The sequence below is a fragment of the Python bivittatus genome, unplaced genomic scaffold (assembly GCF_059951505.1).
Source record: "Python bivittatus isolate LINGU-HERP-01145 unplaced genomic scaffold, Pbiv_v1 ctg000070_np1212, whole genome shotgun sequence".
NCBI classification, from domain to species: Eukaryota; Metazoa; Chordata; class Lepidosauria; order Squamata; family Pythonidae; genus Python; species Python bivittatus.
Window position 1 is genome coordinate 56,238,762 of NW_028277034.1, and position 6,813 is coordinate 56,245,574.

Below are 6,813 nucleotides of genomic sequence, written 5' to 3' on the forward strand. Positions count from 1 at the left end.
TACCTCCAGAGACAGGGATGGCCCCATCCCAGTTAGTATTTCAGTTAGATCCCAGCTAGATCTAGCTTTTCCAGCTCTTGGGAAAGGAATGAATGTGTGTTTCAGCTGTTCCCTAGATTGAAAGGAGGCAGTACTTCGACTAATGGTTAGTGTTATATTATTAACCATTATTAACCAACATTAATGGTTAATGTTATATGGTCGGTCGCACAGTCAGACAAATGTTTAGAGTGCATTTGGCATTTTTGTCCCCCTCTCGAGTCCTTCCCAAGGACCTGGATAGGCAGATGTGGTTGTCTGATGGCGTTCAAGGTCTCGTCGCAGGATGGGAGCTGTTCCAAGCAAAGCTGCCTTTTGCAATGGGCTGGGGGTGGTTTTGTTAATGTGATGGTCTTCAAGGGCTGCTCCAGATGTTTTGGGATTGCACCCAAGGCGCCTATGACTATTGGGACTACCTTTGCTTTCTGTTGCCACCGTCGTTCTACTTCTATTTGCAGGTCTTTGTATCTTGCGATTTCCTCCAGTTCTTTCTCTTCTCTTCTGCTCTCTCCAGGCGTTGCAATGTCCACTCTCCAGATGTTTCTGTCTTTCTTATCAACCGTGGTTAAGTCTGGGGTGTCATGTGGCACATACTTGTCTGTTTGAATCCTAAAGTCCCAGAGCACTTTAGCTTCTTCATTTTCTGTTACTTTGTCTGTTTTGGGGTCCCACCAGTTCTTGCTTGCAGGCAACTGGTATTTCTTGCAGATATCCCAATGCATCATTGTGGCTACTTTGTCGTGCCGCTGTTTGTAGTCGGTCAGTGCGACCTTCTTGCAGCAGCTGACTAGGTGGTCCCCTTTTCTTCAGCTTCTTTGCAGAGGCGGCATTTGCTGCTTGTTGCTGCCTTCTCGATCCTGGCTCTGCATGCCTTTGTTCTCAAGGCTTGGTCTTGGGCAGCCAGAATGAGCCCCTCCGGCTCTTTCTTCAGCTTTCTGCTCTCAGCCACTGCCGGGTCTTCTTGTTCTCTGCTTTGCCTGATAGTTTTTTTATGTATTATTATTATTATTATTATTATTATTATTATTATTATTATTATTATTTTAAATGACTCAAGGCTGTATAGTAATATACATATAATTATTATATTAAAATTTAATAATGTAATTTTAATATTATGTGTTTTCACACACACCCATATATATATAAACACACAGATATAATGATATTATTCTTGTACTAATTTTGTTCTGTTGTATAATTTTGTTATTAATTATTGGGTTATAGCTTTGTAGGTTTTAAATGTAGTTACTGGAAATGGGAATTGTGAACTGGGGGAGGGCTGCAAAAACAGGCCTGGGCCATCTTAATGATATCGGGGCACAACTAAACATTTGGCCACGTTGTGTTACAAGGTCAGCTAGCCTGGGCAAGTTATGAACCCTTGGGTCTCTGTGCTGGACAGCCTCCAGCCCCGTATGCCATTCATTTAGAGGAGAGCTTGTCAACCCAATGAAGAGCTGACGTTTGCAAGGAGGTCTCGCTTCTATCTCCCACCCCCACCCCCCCCACAGGAAGCTAGCAGCTATCTCAAGCGGATGAATGGCTGATTGCACTCATATATCTTCATATTCATAAGTGCAGAGCCGAAGGATCCCACATACAGGAACAGAGGGACCTCTCAACGTCTCTGGAGTGCCACCAAGCCACCTGGTTAGTGGGGAAAGTCTCCCCCATTTGTTTGAACTAAAGCTTTGCTGGAATGATTGATGCCACCTCTGAGATCTTTGCCTGGCACTTGAAAGGGGCCCCTTCCTGACAAGAGAACGGCGGTGCTGTTGAATAAGCAACTGCAGGAGGCAGGTGTGTCTAGGTGAGTAGCTACCTGAGTTCAGGAGATCCATCTGTTTCCTCCTCTCAGTGCTGAAATATTGTTCAGAGAGAGTGCTAACTCCTAAATGACTTGGAGACAAGGTATATGTAGTTTACCAACCCAACCAACTGGTCCAAGGATCTTTGAGGCTGTTGATCTGCCCCTGTCCCATCAGAATTCCTTGTTCCACAAATTTCCCTAAGCTGGTCTTCTCCTTCCTCGGGCATTTATCGGTGACTGGAAAAACATTTTCCCCAAGCCTCCCACATTCAAACATTCTCCAAAAACTCAGCCAGATTTAAGACCCAGCGTGAGCCTGCTCAGAGATTAGCCGCCCCAGCCTCAGATGGGAGCAGACCGGCTCCCACACCCACAGATGCTTTTGAATTTCTCCTAGCACAAAACTTGGTGAATTCTCAGTCAACGGAGTGGTTTCCAAAGTGGGGGGATGTTTTAGGAATTCTCCGTAGCATTTATTCAGGGCGTTACAAATGCAGCTTGATGTAGCTCTTGGTTGCTTCCATTCATTGGGGTCCCTCACTGCACCATCCGCAGGTGCATGGATGAAACTCTGCAAAAAAAAAGAGCATTTCCTATCGGATCGCATTCAGATTCTTTTGCTGTAGTGTTTTACTGATGAAGAAATATGTGTTTACGTTTAGCTAGCGGCTCCCCAGTGCTCGTTGCATTTTACCTTCTTCACCTCCATTAGTGCAAAGGGGCCTGCCCACTCCCGATCAGCCACCCCACACATTTCTGAGCACTGCCACCTTCCCACATCGCAGGCACCAGATCCCATAAGGGCAGAAATGGGGATGGATTCAGTACTTTGCATCCTTTAAATAAAGTCATCTGTGTAGTCACTAAGAGTGAACTCCACAGGAGAAAGCCTTGACTTTTTACCTTTTTAAGCTCTGGGCACTTGCAAAACCACACGCAACTCCTGTGGGTCTCATGGACGCATCCACACAACTTTCTTGGCAATGCTGCAGAAGGGATTTGTCCCTGCTTTCTAAAAAAAACAAAAAATGTCTCCTTCTCCCTTCCAGGGCCAACCACGTACTGCCATCTGCTGAAGCATCCAGGATAGACCTTTGTGTAGCATAGTTTACAATGTCTACCTCCCATAATATGCCCATTGTTCTAAATAATGCTTGCTTTAAATCTAAAAGCTTTCAGTAGGCCCTTGGGAGCATCGTAAGGCTTCAGGCATTGAGTCTGGTGGCCAGTCCAGCGCAAGGCGTGCCGGGAAACATGGTCGCCACAAAAGTAGGGGGTGCACTAAAGGGCCAGATCCACTCCTGGCTGCTATTCAAACCTTTTTTCTTTATTTTCAGCCTAAGGTGGGGTTTGTCTTGTGGGTTGTTCTGCAGAAGCTGGCTCCACTCGCTTGCAAGCTGGAACGGAGAGCAACAGATCAGCAACGGTATGACATCAGCTTTGGGTCACAGACCAGCAAATTTCGGGGGAGGTCTTCCTGTTGCCACTTAACCTGGGTCACAGGCATTTCCCTCAGATGAGGAAGAGTCAGGAAGCCAGCAAGGCCCTTGGCGACTGTTCCCCGCCTGGCACAGGCTGACCGAAGCCATTTCTGACACCTCCCCCATGGTTCTTTTCCAACCAGAAGAGCCAGGGTTAGCTGGATGCCTAACTTAAGGTGGCTTGCACAAGAGAGAAGACAACAGCATTCGTGTTTCACTGCCTGGTGCAGATTCAGGCCCTGGTGAGGCCGGGGGTCGGCACAAGGCAGGAGTCACTGCCCAGTTTCATTTGGCACTTGGGAGAAACGTGCCCACCAAAGGGGTTACAGAGCCAACCCCAGAGCCCTCTTTCTTTGCCCCGAGTTTTCCTCTGCAACATTTTCTGCACAACAAAAGTTTGGTTTGGTTTGGTTTGGTTTGGTTTGGTTTGGTTTGGTTTGGTTTGGTTTGGTTTGGTTTGGTTTGGTTTGGTTTGGGGAGGGGCAGAAGTGGGAGAAAGAGATGCTGTCATCATTGCCTGCTGCACTGGACAATAAGGAAGGTAGGAATGCAGGCAGAGAAAAATAACTGTTTTGTGCTCCTTCCTTCCTTCCTTCCTTCCTCCCTCCCTCCCTCCCTCCCTCCCTCCCTCCCTCTATTGTCAGACTTTTTTTTAAAATTTGAGTTATATCCTACTTTTCTGCCCTAGTGATCATTCCATGCAGCTAACGGTTAAAAAGGAAAAAAAAAAAATAACCTATGGAGCCATTCCACATCCTGGGTGCTCCTCAGGAGAAGGTCATCTCCTGCCTACCAGATAGCCAAGTTCCTGGCAACAGGGGATCTTCCAAAGGGCCTCCCTGATGATCTCTGAAAGGGCAGTTTCCTAGCACAAGGCGGGGGGTTGTGTTCCTTGAAGGTCCTCACCAGTCCCTTTAGTTGTGCCTGGCAGAGGACTGGGAGCCAAAATCGATCTTTCAAGGCGTCATGCAATTCCCATACCAGTTAGCAGCATGGCGGTTGCATTTTGCACCAATTGCAACTTCTGGACACTCTTCAAGGGTAGCCCCATGTGAAGTTGGTGGAGATATCCTCCACTGAAAAGGCTTCTAGTGGAATCAGTGCAGAATCACACACTACGGTGTGCAATCCTTCAAGAACCCATGTCAGAGTGCCCAAATTTCATAAGAGTTCAACAAGCCAGCACAAACTTTTGGAAGATTTCAAGAAAAAAGCCAGTGGCCAGCAACTTCTAAAGTGCTCCGGAAAAAGCTGTATGATGGTGTCCATGAGGTGACCAGGAGGTGACCTGAAGGAGGTACCCAGTTACAGGGCAGGTTCTAGTTCCCCTTGGCTGATTTCAAAAAGCGTCTGAAACATTTTTTACATCCTGAACAGCAAGATAACACTTGGAAGAGGCTCAGGCAGACCCCTCCCCGATTCACAGGAGTATAAGAAGGGGGAGAAGGTCCAGCACAGTGCGACTTGCAAGATGCTGTGATTGCAGCCCATCTCAGTAAAAGTAGTTTTAGCCTCCCATGGAGTTGATGTCCTGGTCTGGTCTACAGAGCAGGACTGACACTAAGCCATCATCACTGCCTTTGGTGGCAAGGATTTGCCAAAGCAAGCGGTGCCCTCTCAAAGGAGATCTGCCCTGGAGCAGATCCCCAGCAGCTATGGCTTTGACAGGATACTTCCAAGCCTATGAATCAAAGCTGGTTCACCCTGAAGCCCCCATGTCCCACCAGCCCCCAGCAAATGATTCAGCCAGGCTCCCGTCTTTGGCCATCAATCTGAAAAAGCCAGTTGGGTTACCGAGCTCCTAGCGAACCACAACTGAAGCTCAGCCAGTGGTCCATAAGCTGAAAAAGGATTTTGACATCAAAACTGACTTCCCTCCTGCTCCCCAATAGAGCTGTCAGGGCCCATAATCAAATCAGCTGGGCTTCACAGCTGCAGACACACTTCATTTGGGTTTTTTCTGTGGTTTTGAGCCTTTGGGAGAAAAGTTGGCAAGGAAAATGCTGTCAACTCCAAGGCAACTGTTTTCAGGAGCAGGGCAAAGAACACTTGGAGATCAACTGGTTCGATGTGCATGATAGATTCTTGAGATTAGGTCCTTCATCTTCTTGGGTGATTTGCCTTATTAATGAAACTGAATATATGGTATTATTTTGATGAGGAGCACATTTCACCGAAGCATAGAACTGTGGCGTTGGAAGGAGCCACAAGACCATCTAGTCCAACCCTCTGCAATTTGCAGGGAAGCCAGTTAAACCCCCCTTGAGAGGTGACTGTCCAGCCTCTTCACAACATTTGTTCAAAAGGGATCTTAGAGGTCACCTAGTCCAATCCCCTACGCAGTGCAGGATCCACTACAGCATCTCTGGCAGATGACCCTCCAGCCTCCATTTGAAGACCTCTAGTAAATGTCACTCTATGTGGTAGCCTGTTCTGCTGGCTGACAGCTCATACAGTCAAGAAGTTCCTCCTGATATCTAGCCTGAATCTCCTTCCTTATAATTTTAGCCCACTGAACCTGGACCTTCCTTCTGGGGCAATCGAGGAGCCTGTATATCTTCCTGAATCTTCTCCAGCCCTCTTCTCTGGGACAACCCTTCAGTCTCTTCTTCCATAAGCTAAGCATCCCAAGATCCTTTAACTGTTCTTTGCAGGTCTTGGTTTCCAGACCCTTTACCATCTTGGTAGCCACCCTATGAAGTCCACACATCTTCAAGTTGTCAAGGTTGGGAAATACTGATCTAGAACCTGTGCTCCATTTAACATACCCCAAGATAATATTTGCCTTTTTTATCAGCTGCATCACTCTGCTGGCTCTTGTTTAACTTGTGGTCAAGAAAAACAGCCAGATCCCTTTCACACAGCTTATTGCCAGGCCAGGTCTCCTTATGTCATGGGTAAAAATGTTGACCAGTGAAGGACCGAGGACAGAAATCTGTGACACTTCCACTGGGCGTGACTTCTCCTTGGAGTCAAATTTCGCTCCTAGGATTCTCCCTTTATTTTCCTGGCAACGATAGGGAAGTGGTTTTCCACTGTCTTCTTGCATGATATCTTTCTTTCTTTCTTTCTTTTTTTTAACTTCCTAAAGTAGCCTAGCCCTGGGGTATCCTGATGGCATCTGATCCATGTCCAAACCAACCAGCCTTAAATTTTTGAGAATTCAGCCAAGGTCAGCAGCACCACCAGGTTCAAACACCCAACGTGATCACAAGACTGACGGGATAAATTGTGGGTTGGCCACTCTGGCAAAGCTCTGCCAACCTCGCAGAGAGAAAATAAGAGGAAAGCTTTGCCTACAGTATGCCTCCATGAGCCGTCAAGGGAAATGTAAGATATCAGTGCTATAACTAAATAAACAAGGCACATGTGTACATATGGGGAAGGGAGAAAAGAATCACCAAGAAGGTAATAACTATTTTTCTAGTATTATCGAATTCTCCTCCTTGGGGAGATCCCCATCCTGTGTTCCACGTAAAA

At 46.8% G+C, this 6,813-nt stretch overlaps 1 pseudogene; it reads right to left on the minus strand.

Moving 5' to 3' along the window:
- Positions 1-225: 225 nt before the first annotated feature.
- LOC148216904 (uncharacterized) lies at positions 226-2,808 on the minus strand (annotated as a pseudogene).
- Between the last annotated feature and the right edge of the window lie 4,005 nt (positions 2,809-6,813).